Genomic DNA, 17,694 nt, shown 5'->3' on the forward strand with positions numbered 1-17,694 from the left:
TCTACTGTTGCACAAGAGACCTTTGCTAAAAGCAGATGTGCTTAAACAACTGTTCAACTGAAATTTATGATAGAAGTGGACAAAAGTTGTAGGTTTTGAACTTTGTGAATTTGTAAATATGCCTCAGTATAGTTTGGGGAAAATATTTTCAAACTTACAACTTAATCCAAAAAAACTGCTGGGACATTGAGACCACATCAGCCACCAGAAGAGAAGGAGGCAGGAATTTCCCTTCAAATATAATATTTTAAAGAAGGGTTGTTTTTGTAAACCCTACGAATTTGAAGTATTTAAAATGCAGAATTGTATTAATTTTTAAACAGCCTTAAGCTTTCTCCAGCAAGTGAGTTTTTCCCAACAGAAATATATAATTAATAATTGTATTTTAATGCTTCCTGTGTTTGATAAAATTCTTGAGACAACAAAATTACTGGTACCTTATTGGAGTGTTGAAAAACCCTCCTATTTCTTGGTTTCAGTCATAAATCTGAACACAACCTGACACTATTCTATAGCAATACAGTCGGCCCTCCTTATCCGTGAATTCAACCAACCGCAAATCGCGAAAACCCGGAAGTGCTCTTCCAACACTCGTTGTTTGAGCATGTAAAGACTTTTTTTTCTTGTCATTATTCCCTAAACAATGCAGTATAACAACTATTTTACATAGCATTTACATTGTATTAGGTATTACAAGTAATCTAGAGATGATTTAAAGAATACAGGAGGATGTGCGTGGGTTATCGTGGATCGGGATCGAAAAAAATTGGAAGTTCTTACGAAGTAAGTTGGAACAAGTAATCTGGTATTACTTAGCATCTGTTAGTCACACATTTGTCTTCGTATATAGTATATATTTTATCTTTCTATGCATATAAAACACTTAAGCACGTATGTTTCAGCGCCAGGCTCGGGTCGATCTAGTGACAGATCACTCCTGAGTGCGCTCTGCACCGTGCCGGGTTGATGTGGAGGATCAAAAACCCAAAACCCAATAATTAAATCACTGTGTTGCTTAGTAATAACTGTAGCTTTCATCCGGGCAGAGCCTTTCTCACTTTATCCTTTAAAATTGTTCCGATTGTTGACTGACATAGCCTAACGCTTTTCCAGTGACCAATGGCGTTTCACCTCTTTCCGATCGCTTTATTATTTCCACTTTATTTTCAATCGTTATCGTGATTATTTTCGTGAACAGAAACACTGCGGATTCAGATCTCTGCCGCTGGGTCCTAATGTCCACCGCACTGAGACAGGTTAAATAAGGTCTGCGGTTCCACTGGGTCCTAAGGTCCACCGCATTGAGCCACTTCGAATAAGGGACTTGAGCATTCACGAATTTTGGTATCCGCGAGGGGTCCCAGAACCAATCCCTCGCACATAAGGAGAGCCGACTGTATTCACAGAATTGCAATGGACCAGCCAAATCCATTTGTACAATGTTTATGCTCTCGCACATAGCGGAGGAACATTTCACTTCATTCTGAACCGATTCGGACCTCAATACGCTAATTATGCTTGCAGCCCCTGTGCGGTGACACTTTCCCTTTATCCACCATTCTCAATTGAAGTATCACTGGATATAAAGATCTCACTCTGCTCCTATTGGTTTTTTTTCTGTAATCATTAAGTGAAGTAGTTGTCCACATTCTACAAAATGGGTCTCAGAATCTCAAGTGTATCAAACTTGCAAAATTAACACTGTGGAAGGAAGTGTGCAAGTAAGGATAGCCAGCAGTTTGTCCAGAGAACTGAAAAGAGGCATGAAGTTGGGAGAAGCATAACTGAACACAGATTATTCAAAAGAGTAAAGTCTGATAAACTGACCAGTGCTGTTTTGACACTATTAGCTAATTGAACCCACAAGAGGAACTCTGACATCCTTTGTTAAAATTGAACTTCTTCCCCTCAGTTCAAATCCACTTCATTCCAATTCCATTACTGGTACCAAACATCAACCAGCACTGGTGTTTGACTTAAGGTGGAGTGGGATACAAAGCCAACAGTGACATTCCCCTGTTGCAAGACATTAGCAATTCTTCTAAATAATGTGCAGATGCTCAAAAACACAACACTCTTCAGAGGCGCCAATCATTACAGCCTTGGCAAGAGCCAGCACTCCAAATTGTTCCACAAGGTTGTAGCTTTAAATGCCACTCCAAATGACCCCAAAAATTAAGTGCAGCACTGAAGCTGCAGGCAAGGTATGAAATGCTGACTTTCAGATGTTAAACTGGTGATCTGTCTGCACTCTCAAGTAAGCACAAAAGATCCAAAAAGGTCTACTTCAAAAAGGGATTCAACGTTACCTTTAAGTCCAGTATGTGAATTCTCCCCGCATCAGCATCACAACGACATGTTATCTGCTGGTCACTGCCTTTCAGTTTGTGGGAGTTAGCTACATACAAACTAGCCACTGTACTTCCAACATACACCAAGGTGCTTACATTTCAAACGTGCTTTAGGATATGAGATTGTAAAAATACATCTTATTTTTACCTAAACAAGGAACATTATTGTAAGCACTAATTAAAGTATTTCTTTAATAAATGTTCATATGAGCTGCAAAGATAAAGTAATACAAGTTGAGTACCCCTTGTCCAAAATTCCAAAACTGAAAAAAATGTTTTGAGCACTGACATGAGTCACAAATGGGAATTCCCACAATGTGCTGGGAGATTTGCAGGCGATGCAAAGATCTGTGCAGGCAGTTTTGAGAAGTGACCTCACATACGTAATGAACAGAAGTTAATGAAAAATAGAAAAACACTGCATTAGGCAAAAAATTAAAATCTCGATTGTGTATTGAAAGAGGGGATTCGTCAGAGTAAACATAAGCCGCTTAACGGAACACTGATCATGAAACACAAAGAATCAATCACAACAAACTAAAAACCGAAGGTAATTGTGTATATTCAGCAGGCTGGTGGCAGAAATTTAAGAAAAGCCACAGCATTAAATTTTTAAAGATTTAAAAAATTTTAAAGCTTCTGTTGATCACGAAGCAGCAGAGAAATTTATTGATAAGTTTGCGAAGATCATTGCTCATGAAAATCTAACACGAGAAAGAGTCTATAAGGCTGATTGTTTTTATACCTTACATAAAACCCAAAAAGTAGTAAAATACAAATACAGTGTACTGTCATAAATGAGAAAATCTGAAGATGCTGGAAATCCAAGCAACACACACACACATACATTTATCAGGATGGGATGAAGGGTTTCGACTCGAAAAGTGACTGTACTCTTTTCCACAGATGCTGCCTGGCCTGCTGAGCTCTTCCTGCATTTTGTTTGTGTTACAATGCACTGTAACCTTTTAATCAAACCACGGCATCATAGGTAGAGTCTGAACGCCTGCTGCTGTTTGTTGTTGTTCAACAACTGATTCAGGTATTCTCCCGATGCTGCTTTGTTACCCTGAACACATATTTTCATTATATTAATAATTTTTTACTCTTAAGTACATACGTGTGCTGAACAAGTGTAACACAAACTCTGCATACCAGTAGTATGCAAATTCAGTCGGAAATGTTGGCCATCCCAAGCTATCTAAGTGGTACTCAATGTCTACAGGCTTCAAATAGGCAGAAACAAGTGGCCTATCTTGCAAAGTGACATTCCCCTACTGCAGGATGGATGTTTGCAAGTCTGACCTTGGAAACCCTATATTTCAGTCATAATTTATGGTTATTAACTACTCTCAAACTTAACAAGATACTTTTTACCATAGAACATAGAGTAGAAAAAAAGGATAGGAAATTGGTATTTTCTGAACACACATTAGAAACATCATTAACTGACAAGAGGAAAAAATTTTGACACCCGTTTCCTGAATATTTTAAGCTGCTGCTTGTAATTTTGATATGAGGTAAGATTTCCTGTAGACATACTAACAGTTCACTAGTACTAGACAAAGGAACAATTAGACCAAAGGTTCTCAAAATTTTTTTTGCACAGCCCATTTCAGAGATCTTTGTTCATCGCCCCTTATTTTCCAGCATAACTGTAAAAGTGATTACAAATTCTAAAACTGCACCAGCTACCTATAACATCCACCCCCCACCAACTTTACCCTTTTGAAAAACTGAGTAAGAAATCAAAGGTGTGACTGCAGAATTTGGAAAGAAAAAACAAGCAACTCAAGCAGTGATTCCAAACCTGCAAGTTTAAACTGTGAGAATCTTTCGAGCACTTATTAAGTAATCTTTGTATAAAACTAAATTACTGGATTTTTAAACCAACTATCAGAGGTTAGTAGATTCCTTAAATCTCTTGCCTTTAATCAACATGAACAAAATGTTGAAAACCTATGGGCAAACGTGAAACTTCCACTGCACTTTTCCAGAAGCAATGCTCATGGAATTTGTCCGCAATTTCTGCTGTAACTCCAGTTCCTTAAGGCTGTTCAGTCCCTCTGCCTAGTTTCTAATGAAATCCCAAGTAAAAAATAGGCTTCTCTCTGTTTCTCTCGGGGACTGGCAGCCATGGTGCAGGAATGTCAGAGGAAATGTGGTGAGCAAAGACCGCAATATTTTCCTGACAACAGCAAGTCAAAAAGTTAGTCAAAGTAATCTCTACGTGAGGACTTTCTCCATGAAGAACAGCTGTTAATGAGAGGCAAACGTTGGTCAGCTTTCACTACCAACAGTAGGAGAATTCATCTCCTACAGGAAGGAAACACAAACACGAGAATGGACATAAATCATGATTACGGAACTTACTGTGCCAGGAGCCAGCTTCTTAATTCAGTTTGTCCTTTACAGAAACTCAGCCCATGGTTAAATTATCCAGGGAAGGACTTGTCGTTCAAGACTTCAGCAGGGAAATCTGTCACCGCACCCTGCAGACGCATGCTGCACATTTTTTTTTTTAGAAGTTATTCACATACATGTTGTAATTGCAATTCAATGATTGGTTGTTAAAGTTCAAAGGTTGAATAAGTTTAAGGAGGGGCTGCTCAGCTGTCTGTTATCCTGTGCAACCAAGATCAGCCTTCAATGATTAAATCTGCAATTTGAACACTTTACAAAGAGAAGCTCACTCTTACTCAGTATCAGCAGCAGCACCACAAACTGGGTGACAAGGCAGTTCCTGAAGCTGTAGACGTTTTTTCTATATATGAATAAACTGTGAAAATCAGTCCTCATAGACACAAGATTAATTTACCAGACATTGCACTATACACAGATTTTAAAAAATGGAGAGATTTCAAAGGATGAATTATAAAGATTCCCAACAGATGGGGTGAAAAATTAAAAATAGGGGCCTAGGTTAGACATTGACAGGTGACTAGGGTTTTATCCTGACCTCAGCTGTTGTTTGTGTGGAGTTTAAACATTCTCTCCCTGACGATTCATGATCCCTTCCATATCCCAAAGATGTGGTGAATTGGCAACTGCAAATCACTCCTGCTTTTGCAAGTGGCAAAAAGAACTGAAGACAAGTTGGTGGGCATGCAGGAAATAAAACAGGCTGCAGGGCTAGTAGGAAGTAAGGAAGAGGGGAACGGGATTAATCAGCGTTTCCTCTGGCAATTCACTCTCCTCTAATGGGCTGAAGACACTGCAGACGGTGGGATCTGGATCTGCTGGAGGAACCTAGAAGGTCAAGCAGCATCTGTGGAGGCAAAGCAATAGCTGACACTTTGGGCCGAGACCCTGCATCAGGACTGAGAATGTAAAGGAGAGATAACCAGCAGCAAGAGGTGAGGGGAACGGCAAGGCAGGAGCTGGCAAACGAAAGGTGAATCCAGGTGGCAGGAGAGGAGGCGGACGGAGATGGTGGCAGAGGCTGGGAGGAGGTTGGCTGCAGATTGTGGAATCTGATAAGGAAGGAAGACGGTGAGTGAAATCAGATAAGGAAGAGTGCTAAAGGGGAAGTTGGGGGAGGAGATAGAGGACCGAGTGGGTGGATTGCATGGATGTGCACCTGTTGATGGCACAAAATCAATACTGAAACAAAAATCAAAACTGCTAGAAAGACTCAACTAGTTGGATTTCATCTGCGGAAAGACGAATGGAGTCAAAGGACCAACCCGAAACATGCTACCCGACCCGTTGAGTGCTTCCGGCATTTTCTGATGAGGGGAGAGAGCAATAATTGACAATGAAATGGTGGGGAAGGGTCGTCTGAGGACTAAAGTGTTTTGTGACTGATGGTTGTAGAAGCAAGTATATGGAAATGCCCTGAAGAACTGCAGAGTAATCCAAGGATAACTGTGCTGAGCACCCAACAGCAGACGCCCAAGTAGGTGCAGAAAGTGATAGTTTCTCCCCACTGGTCCCCGAAATGGTTGTTGCGTTCACAACCAACCTGCACTATGTCTCCTGGGAGCACATACTAGTGGCAGCTTGCTCACAGGCCCTCCCTATCCTCCCACAAAACCAGCCTAAAGTGAAACCTGGGGTAGCCAGGAACGATTCTCCTCCAGGCCCTTCATCTGCCTCCTAAGACAAGAACAATGAAGTAATTGCACACTAGATGGGTCTGTACAAAATAGAAAGCACACAACTTTCAGTAAGGGCTGCCTTTAATATCCCGTTCTCTTTATGTGCTGCTTTTAATGTTGGAAACATAGTTTCAATTGCTCACCAACAGAACAGGTGACATACAACAGGACCATCAGAACTTCTCCTCCTCCGTTAAGGTAGATACTTATCCATTGAAGCGAGACTCACAATCTGATCTCAAACAGACAGTGTTATCAACTCAAACTTGGCTCGAAGCAGGATAAAGATAGGGAGAAAGGAGCAGCCGGACATACTGATGGGTTTAGCAGAAGCACTGTGGGAAGCGGTTTGTGGATTGACTGGGACAGACTAGATGATCAAATGACTAGTTTTAACTCTTGACCTTCTAAACTCTCACCCAAGTTACATCTCAGGTCACAATGTTCTTGCAGCAATCTCACGAAACATATAGATGCCAAAAAGGAGCAGAAGAATGAGCTCAGATTCTGTTTTTGGACAAATTAGGCTAGATTTCTCTTTCTCAATATATCTGTGCGCTGTGGGATGCCAAATTATAGCGGGCACATTTTCTTCATCCTAATAATCAGAAGCTATTCCTCAAGAGGCAGTGAAGGAAGGAGAATCAGGTGAAAGAAGCATTGCTTTAAACCAGAGTAACAATAAAGGTGTGTGTTGGGAAACATTCTTCATTCTAAGGATAAATGAAAAGCAACTCTCCTCCAGCAGAAAAGAATCCAACAGTACGGGAATCATTTTAAAATATCAAAACAGATTTTTGATTGAAGGACTATAAGAGAGGCAGGTTCATTCTGCACCATTCTAACTGGGCATCACGGTGGTATAGTGGTTGGCACAACACCTTGCTGTACAGGCGACCCAGGTTCAATTCCCACCGCTGCCTGCCAGAAGTTTCTACGTTCTCCATGTGGGTTTCCTCCCACAGTCCAAAGAAATACCAGGTGGTAGGCCAATTGGTCACTGTAAACTGCCCCGTGATTAGACCTGGATTAAAATCAGGGGATTGCTCGAAGGGCCTGTTCTGTACTGTATCCCAATTAGTAATAAAAAATAAATAAACTGAATTACAGGAAGAGTTGAAGGGTTACATAGAAACATTGAAAACCTACAGCACAATACAGGCCCTGTGGCCCACAAAGTTGTGCCGAACACATCCCTACCTTAGAAATTACTAGGCTTACCTATAGCCCTCTATTTTTCTAAGCTCCATGTACCTATCTAAAAGCCTCTTAAAATCTAAAAACCCTATCGTATCCGAATAGTCTCTTCTGGTTTCTGGATGTTGTAGGATCTAAAACAACATTTAAACACGTACTTACACACACACCAGGCAATATTGGCTGGGGAGACTGAACTCACTGACTTCAACATTAAGGTTGATTGAATTGACTAGATTCAAATGAATATTACATTTCAGCTGTTATCAAAAATGTCTTGTGTAACAGGCTCAAGTTGATCTGATCCGTTCCCGGAATGGGCAGACTCAAATAATGGACAAGTTTAACAATATTACCACAGAGGGCAAGTTCCACATTCTGCTCTCTACTTTTTCAAACTCATGCTTGCAAAAGTTGATCAGAGTAAGTTGCTGCAGGCAAAAGGACCACAAGCGAGATGGAGGCTTTTAAAGGTTAGACAATGAGAGCTCAAGGTCTGCATGTTCCTGTTAAGAGTGAAGGGAAGAATGGGTGGAGTCGGGAACCCTGGATGATGAAGGATATTGAGGCTACGAAAAAGGAGCCAAGAGTCAGGGACAAGCAGCTGGGATCAAATGAAGATCCGGCAGAGTATCAGGGATAAAGTACTGAACAAACAAAAAAAGGGGGGCATGAGATAATTTTGGTAAAGAAGATGAAAGAAAATGCAGGTAGTTTTTGTAAGTATATTAGGGGGGGGAAAGAAAGAATAACTATAGAGAGAATAGAGCCCATTAAGATGAAAGGGGACATCTTTGTATGGAGCCGTGGGAGGTGGGCAAGGTCCTTAATATTTCTCCTATTTTTTTTAAACCACGGAGAGAAAAACATGAAGACTTCAGAACTAGAAAAAGTAAATGGAGAGGTCTTGAGAAAAGTCTGCATTACAGTAGAGGAGGTTCTAAATGTCTCAAAAGGGTACGTGAGGAGGCACATCTCTAGGGTCTAACCAAGTATATACAGAACGCTGTGCAAGGCTAGAGAAGAAATTGTGGGAATCCTGCCTGAAATATTTGCATCATCATTAGCCACACACAAGGTGCTCATAGACCAGAGGGTAGGGAATGTTGTGCTTTTATTTAACAGCAGCCAGGAAAAACCTGGAAAGATGTCATTAAACTGGAAAGCATGCAGAAAAGATTTACAAGGATGCTGCCTGCACTTGAGGAACTGAGTTATATAATGAGGTTGGACAGGCAAAGACTATTTCTTACGGTGTAGGAGACTGAGAGGTGATCTTATGGAGGTGTGCAAAATCATGACAGGCATAGATAGCGTGAATAGACCGTCCTTTTCTTCAGCGTTGGGGAATCAAGATCTAGATGGCATAGATTTAAAGTGATGGGGAAAGGTTTAAATCAGGATGTAATGGACGATTTTGCTTTAAATAACACAAAGGGTGATATGCATGCAGGTATTAACTGTCAGAAGAAGTGATTGAGGCAGGTACAATAATAAAATTTAAAAGACGGTTGTGCAGGTACATGGATTTGGGAAGGTTTAGAATGTTACAGGACGAACTTATTTAGGGATCTTGGCCAGCATGGGACAGTTGGGCTGAAGGGCCGGTTTCTCTGCTGTAACTCTGTGCCTCCAATTCCTTTTCCACCTTCTAGAATCACTGGAAGTCAGTTCCCAGCCTTCTCATTGCAGTTTGCTTGCTCAAGAACCATACACAGGTGTCAATACAAATGAAGGCTCAGACTCTTTAATCTATAATGCTTTAGTCGAGGCAGAACTGTTCTGTTTGTGTTGTGTATATATTCTTGGTGACTCAAGTCAATATAAATGTTAACTCTTTCTGGCAGCTTGAAACAAGAGTTCATCTGAAATCTTATCGAGGCGTTTTATACCTTATTTTTTCTTTGTACGAGCAAGATACTCTGAATCCCAAAGGATATTCCTTCATTTTATACAGGGACAAGACCAAGAAAACAATAATTAAGTATCCATTTATTTAACTAGAGATCAATGAAGTACCACAATCATAGCTGTGTCATAATACTATCATCCAGTACTATTCTTCCTATTTTCATCAATAACATTACAGTTGTCAGAGTGAAGGGAAAATTTCATTTGCCAGGTTATATCTGATGGCTAGCACACTGGGGTTTACTAAAGGCAGCGGCAAAGCAGACAAAATATAAACAATCCCAATGGAATGATGCAAAATAGAACCTTTTTTTTTGGTGGGAAATTGAGAGACTGCTTCATGAGGACATTTGGAAAGGTTTGTTTCAGATAAGAAATGTCTCAAATCTCAAACCCTCCTTTTGCTTCTACATATGCTGTCTGATGTACAGGGGGTGTTCCTCCAGCAGCTTGCTTTTTTTTGCTCCCTATTCAAGCATTTGTAGTCTCTTGTGTCTCCAACGATTACAAAGAGTAAGGAGGTACTGAAACCGTAAACATTTACACACAAGAGAAATTTCAAAAAGAATTCAGAAGTGACACCAATTTTATATTTACCATAAATTATTCCAAAGTCCTCCACTTATATTTTTGACCTGACTGACATCTGGAAGATAAAACTGCTCTAGAGATATTGATTCACAGACCCCAAGTGTCTAGTACTTAACCAAAGAAGTTGTTTTGATTGTGGAACGTGACCAAAGGTATTAGCACACTCTTTCAGGGTATTGAACACTTCCCAGTTCCCTTTCAGATAAGAGGAGACATAGCAATAGAACTTAAGAGAGGACATTCTTTGGGATTTGTCCTATGAGTAGAACTTAGAAAAACAGAGGGTCACTCTAATGGGCTACATTACAGACCCAACCCCACCCTTCCCAAGCCTGGTTGAGGGGAAGGAATGAATGGCAAGTGGGAAGCTTTTAAAAGTGTGATAGCAAGTGTCCAGAAACAGCATGTTTTTGTAGGGTGAAGGGTACACCTGCCAATTTTCGGGAACCTTCAGTGACAAGAAATACTGAGGCTCTGGTAAGCAGAACCATACATTGGGTTTAGGAAGCAGGGGATGAACAAATCCCTTTATGACAATAAAAAGACTGAGAATATACTGAAGAGGGAAACCAAGAGGTCAAAGAGGGCTACAAGATAGATCTGGTTAGTAAGGTTAAGGAAAGTCCCAAGAAGTTCTATGCGATATTAAGAGTAGAGAGGTGACTAGGGAGAGGAGATTCAAAATACAAGATCGCTTAATGTCAATTCCAGTTTTTATGTGTAAAGGAGAACAAAATAATTGTTACTCTGAATCAGCACAAAAATCCAACAATAGGGAACACAAGAATAATAAACACAATAAATAAGCAAGATAGCTGATATACAGAGATTGACTGCATGTCCATAAAGTGACGGTAAGCACAGGTATGTCTGTGCAGGAAATGATAAAATGTAGGTGAGGGCGTGGTGGAGTGGATTAGTGGGTGGAGGTGTTGATCAGCCTTACTGCTTGGGGAATGTAACTGTTTTTGAGGCAGATGGTCCTGGCGTGGATACTACATAAGACCACAAGGCTCCTCCCAGGCAGGGTGTAGGGGTGTGAGTGGTGCGAGTTCTTCTGAAGTTAACAGTCATCTCTTTCGTCTTGATGACATTGAGGAAGAGGTTATTTGCCTGGCACCCAGCCTCCAGTTCTTCCTCTCTATAGGCTGTCTCATCATTGTTGAGCCTGTCTTATCAGCGGCGAATCTGACGATGTGATTACTCAGGTGTTAGTCTGTGTAGCCATGTGTGAGCAGGGTGTACATCAGTGGGGTCAGCACACTGTCCTGAGGGGCAGTGTTTGTGCATCCTGACTAGCTGAGGTCTGTTGTTTAGAAAGCCCAACACCCAGCTGACAGTGGTATTTAGAGCAAGGAGCAGGAATAGGACTTAGTAGTGTTACGTATTCAGGCAACAATAAATATATATGAGTTAGGCAAGGGTTTTTATAACAAATAACACGTTTATTAAACACTGAAAACAAACCCCCCAAAAGTAAACAAACACTAGCTTAAACGGAACTCAGCTGCTGTGCGGCAGATTCACAGTTCTTAATAGCGTTGCAGATCAAACAGTTCTTAAAACGGTATTGAAAAAAACAGTTCTTTAAAGCGGTATGCCGAAAAAAAAGTTCTTTAAAGCGGTATTCCGAAAGTTAAAAGGCTCACAGTCCTTTTAAAAGGAGAGACTTTTTAAAGCGATTTAAATTCTCTTCCACGTCGTTATCCTTCGATTCCCCGGCGTCGAACTTTCCCACGAAGAATTTTATGAAATATAACGGCTTAAAGGTACTGACCTTTCTTCCACACTATTCTCAATCTCCCGCTATCTCAGCGGAGATTAACACGAGAACAGTCAACAAAATCCTTCTGAATGAGGATCAAATAAGATCGATACCAATCCACCGTCGAAAATCGATTCCCCTCGATTTTTATCTTCCAAACTTTTATCTTCACTCTCCACAGCAAAGAAACTGTTGGCGATGACCTTTTAAACTTTAGGCATTATATAAAACTTCATTTTTAACTAAACTGCGTCATCACATTGAATCACGCAGGGACATGAAGTCAGCTTGGCAAATCCCGCCACGAACTGCCCCCACCTGACAGGGTGGGTCTTCCTTTTATACCCTGTAAAAAAAACCTGTCACATGACCTCTACTGGCAGGAAAATGACATCACTCCACCATCACAAGACCATTACCTCATGTCCAGTATAACTTCAACCCCAGTCACGTGACAAGGGTACCACTGTCACGTGTCACGGGTACGTAACAGTAGGAATTGGGACCACTTCTTTTCAGGTTCTATGTCAGATTTTCATTACGGAATTGATGGCTTTGTGGACAAGTTGGCAGATGATACAAAGATAGGTGGAGGGACAGGTAGTGTTGAGGAAGCAGGGAGTCTGCAGAAGGATTTGGACAGCTTAGGAGAATGGACAAAGAAGTGACAGATGGAATACAGTGTAGGGAAGTGCACTTTGGTGGAAGGAATAAAGGTGTAGCCTATTTTCTAAACAGGGAAAAAATTCACTCGGGAGCCCTTTTGCAGGTTTCCCTCAAGGTTAAGTTGCAGAACGAGTCAGTGATAAGGAAGGCAAATGCAATCTTAGCATTCATTTTGAGAGGACTAGAATATAAGGGCAGGGATGTGATGCTGAGGCCTTAAAAGGCCATTGGTCAGATTGCACTTGGAGTATTGAGGGCAGTTTTGGGCCCCTTATCTAAGAAAAGATGTGCTGGAAGGAACAGAGGAGGTTCATAAAAAGGATTCTGGGAATGAAAGGTTAACACTTGAGGAACGTTTGATAGCTCTGGGCATGTACTTGCTGGAGTTTAGAAGAATGAGAGGGATCTTGAAACCCATCGAATACTGAAAGACCCAGACACAGTGGATGTGGGGAAGATGTTTCCTATCGTGGGTGACTCTACAACCAGAGGGCACAGGCTCAGAACAGAGGGACATGCATTTAGAAGAGATGACAAGGAATTTTTTTAGCTAAGAGGGTGGTGAAACAGTGGAATTCATTGCCAAAGATGGCTGTGAAGGCCAAATAATTGAGTACATTTAAAGCAGAGGATAACAAGCTCTTGATTAGTCAGGGCATCATAGGGAGAAGGCAGGAGAATGGGACTGAGAGCGATAATAAATCAACCATGATGGAATGGCGGCGCAGAATTAATGGGCCAAATGCCCTAATACTGCTCCTACACCTTACAGTCTCAGGAGATCAGAGGGGTTGCCTATGTCTCGAGCTGCAGGAGATGGGTGGGATTTTTAATGAACATTTCTCTTGTTTACTGAAGAGAAAATCATGGTTGCTCAAGAGATTAGGGAAACAAGTGAGATGTTTTGGAGGACATTTGCATCATCAGGGAAGAATTATTTGCAGCCCAACAGTGCATTAAGGTGGATAAATCCTCAGGGACTTACTGAGTACATCATTCAGCAAGCTGGCCTTCATCAGTCAGGATTCTCAGTATAGGCACTGGGGCATTATGCTGCAGCTCTAAGCTGCTGGTGAGGATATACTTGGGAGTACTGCCTACAGCTCTGGTCACCCTGTTTTAGGAAAGATGTGGTTAAACTAGAAAAAGTGCGCAGATTTATAAGGATGTTGCCAGGACCAGAGGGTTCTGAGTTTAACTATCTATTTAGAGAAAGTGCAGAACAGGCCCTCCCAGCCAATGAGCTGTGTCACCCAGTAACAGGGAGGAGTTGGCCAGGCTGGGTCTTTATTGATTGGAACATAGGAGAACAATGGGTGACTTCATAGAAAAATTATGAGACACATAGATTAGGTGGACAGTAACAGTTTCCCCCCCCCCTCTCCCCCCAAGGTAGGGCAGCCTAAAACTAGAGTCACACCTTTAGGGTGAGAAGGGATAGATTTAAACAGGGACCAGAGGGGCAACTTTCTCCCCATGCGGAGGAGGCGAGTTTATGGAAGGAGCTGAAACAGGTATAGTAGTATAATGGAAGAGGCACTTTGATAGGTACGTGAAAAGGCTGGGCTAAGAGGGTCATGGCCAAACACAGGAAACTAGGATTAGCAGGGTGGGATGGAGCTGATGGGTCCCAGGGCCTGTATCTGTGAGATATTGTTCTACAATTCTATATTCCGCAAACTCCCATTTCAAACTTGATATGCTTCCCCAAAACAAAAATACTTGTTCAGGTCCAAGAGTCTCAAGTTATTTCTAGTAAACAGGTATATCTAGTTAGTTCATACAGTATTTCTGTGGAAATACAGTACTTATGTTTTTATTGTTTTCCCTCCGCTATGGGCTTAAATTGTGTCATTTTCTAAAATGATTTAAATTATTACTGGTAACCTGGCGAAGGAGACAGAAAGAAAGGAAGTGGGCAGCAAGTGGAAATTTCAGACACAATAGCTTTGGAACAACCTTCCTCCCTTGTGATGCATTTAAGGTTGTCAATAATTGGGGATTTGTGAATATCAGAGGTTCCAGAGTGGCTCCTGTATATTTCACCATGCAAATCATGTGGGGATCTCTACAAGCATTTGTCCGGTTAAGCAAATTTCACTGCGATCGAACAGTTACTCTGTTGTAATTACAACTACTGTTGTATTGACCGCTTACACAGAAATAAAATCTAACAAAGGTATTTCCTTTTCAGCTCAGTTGTCTCCATTATTCTAGGATTACAAGCAATGGAGCCTCCCAGCACAGATATTGCACTGAAATTAATGCAAGGCAAACATCATGCACTTTTAATATGTGCTTCAGCCCATAAAAACCCACGTGTCGCTGATGCATTTGCCCACTAAATAGAGTAGCAAACTTTACAGTTGGTGCAGTCCGATGCATGGGAATATATAAATAGTGTGACAAGAAATAATTATTGACAATTTTTCAGACACTGAAAATTTAACATGCAGAACCTCACTTTTCCAGAATTTTCTTGATATTGAAGATCTAAACTTTTTTTGGCTGTTCTTTATATTCCTCTCCACCACAAATCCACTCTTCCAGTAAACTGTTTCAATTTGTGTTTCCTGCTTTAGATTATGTAGTTCAGGTGAGAATTCCTCAATCTAGCTACACAGGAATACATTTTTACTTATGATGTACAGAAACTACAGAGCAATTAAAATCGTCCACATCTCCTATTCTGGTTTGGAATCATAACCCGGTACTTTTGAGTACACCTTGCCCCACTTTCCATGGTTCTTTACATTAAATAAAGATTGGCAAACTGTGACTAGCTTACCAACAAAGCTTCACCAGAAAGTGTAAAGTGAGATTTTACCTTTTGTGACAGAAACAATGAATCAGTGAGAACAAGGTTTTCTCCTCTCCCTTCACCATCCCCATTTTACACGTCACTTCATTTAGCACATTAATCATCCCCAGGAAAGAACGAATTTGTACCTGGGATTGACCAATTGACTAAGGATCCATTATCTCAATGGTGGTAATCATTAAACTGAATGCTATTCCAAGATTACAAGCAATAGAATGTAATGACCGACATGGAAGCCTCCACTAACTGGGACCGGCCGTCAATGTTGTGTCCCGGCTGTCTACAATCAGTTGATACGCAAGCCAGGGCAGTATGATATGGAGAGCAAGCTTTTGCCCATGCAGGGTCTATCTTTATTTGTAGCTGATGAATAAAAAGGAATGGCAGAGACAGAGACAACTCGGCACCAGCGGTGTTGCAGGAATTGCCAGTCAGCATTGAACTCAATAAAGCACTGCCTCCAGGTGTACAGATTCTTCCGTCAGGGTTTACTCTCAAAGCCTTCCCCAGGAGTGGGTATAGCTGCAAGGCATCAGAGGTTTGAGATCAGAGTTTTCCTTCTCCTAGATGAGCTGCCAACCACAGCTGAAGAGCCCTTTCAGCCCAAAGTAGACTGGCTTTAAGGTCAAAAGGTTCATTTATTATCAAAGTATACAACTTTGAAATTCTTTTTCTCCAGTAGGCACTAGTAACCTGCCCTTGCCCCCTCTCCTGTCAGTAGAAATGGTTCTGCCAGGCTTAATAGCTAGGCCACACATGAAGTCCAGGAGCTAGACTTGGTTGTCAGAGGCTATTTAAGACATACACCTTTAAGAGCACGTAGTTGATAGTGGGAACTCATTTCCACTACTGCTCCCACATCCCAGTTATGACAACCTTAAGGAATCAATATATTGTGCAGGGATTAATGGTGAGGTAAACACTATCACCATTAGGGAGCGTGGCTGGATGGGCTGTAGCTTTGAGATAGCTCATTCTAGCACCAGTAGTTGATATAATCTGGACAGAATTTTACACACTTTCTTGATGGAATCCAAATGTACAATTTTTCACCCCCTAAATTATTTAAGAGGGCATTTAAGAAACTAGGCATATCTTTGGAGGGCTATGTGGGAGGTAAAGGCTGGATTGAGTTTAGAGGAGGTTAAAATGTTGGCACTACATAGTAGACTCCAAGGCCTGTACTGTGCTGTAATGTTCTGTGTTAACAGACCTTCAATAGCCAAATTAAGTTGTCTGAGAAATTCCATGGCAGTGCAAAGGATTAGATAAAATTGAGACTAACGAAAGGCAAGCAACATTCACTATGAACGCAGATTAAATATCATACAGCAGCAAAGTCCAGGGATCTGCAGTTATCCCAAGCTGCACCAATGCTTCAACCAGCACTGAAGTCCTTACGAGAAGAATGGTGCACTGCTTTATTAAACACAATACAAAATGCCAGAGGTGGTGCAGTCAGCTGTAAATACATTTTCAAATGCTGTGATAGGTGATAATTACTTATAGACTACCTTTCTGGCACTGATACTTTAATGAGTGGAATCTCAGGGCTGGTTTGATTTTACTCTTTGTGGAAAGGCCTGAAATTTACATCTGTTAATATAAACAGGCACTCAGAGCCCTACCTCCTTACACGTAAGATAGTTATTTTATTTTCAAAAAGTACCATGCATTATTCTTCCTTAAAAAATCCCCAAATCAGTGATTCCCAGTTTCAAATTTGTAACGTGGCAACAATTAAATGCATACAAAGTGATTTCTGTTTCTTTAGGTAAATTATATAAATCGTCAGAAATATAAATATTAACCAAGTCTTCAAATCAATCATATTTTAAATCTTACAGTGCCTATGGTCTGTTATGGTCTGAAATCTAAACATGATATCAGTTTCTTTGGTCAACTTTATTCCTGGCACATGTTCCAAGAACCCTCTTGCTGTAGCTACCAAAACAACTTCGTGCCAAGTCAAAAGGCAAGATCAGAAGCTGGTTTTATTGTTAAATGCAAAAGAACATGTATGCACAGGTGCAGTGAAAATCTTACTTACAGCAGCATCACAGGCACTAGCATTTATGAGATAAACACAAATAAACCATAAATTACACGATTTTTACAAACAGGAAAACACAATTAGAACAAAAAATTAGTGGAAAGTGATCATAGTATTGGTAAACTGCAGTGATTAGGGATTTGTAAATTCCCCCCCCCCCCCCAAAGAACCAGTGGGGTAGGGAGAAGGGAAGTATGTTTTCTTAAAACAGTGGGAGCAGGACTTCAGGTACCTCCTGC

At 41.0% G+C, this 17,694-nt stretch overlaps 1 protein-coding gene across 8 annotated transcripts in view; it reads right to left on the reverse strand.

The window, feature by feature from the left end:
- Positions 1-17,694, reverse strand: part of sertad2b (SERTA domain containing 2b) — an 83,642-nt gene that overhangs the window by 8,298 nt on the left and 57,650 nt on the right. The window contains exon 1 of one of the 8 annotated variants that reach the window (XM_073051232.1): positions 4,725-4,854. The exons of the other annotated variants lie outside the window; for them this stretch is intronic. The gene's annotated coding sequence lies outside the window, so the exon portion shown is untranslated. Of the gene's footprint in view, positions 1-4,724; positions 4,855-17,694 lie in introns of those variants that run through there. 8 annotated transcript variants of the gene reach the window in all.

Source organism: Hemitrygon akajei, chromosome 7 (genome assembly GCF_048418815.1).
Source record: "Hemitrygon akajei chromosome 7, sHemAka1.3, whole genome shotgun sequence".
Classification (NCBI taxonomy): Eukaryota; Metazoa; Chordata; class Chondrichthyes; order Myliobatiformes; family Dasyatidae; genus Hemitrygon; species Hemitrygon akajei.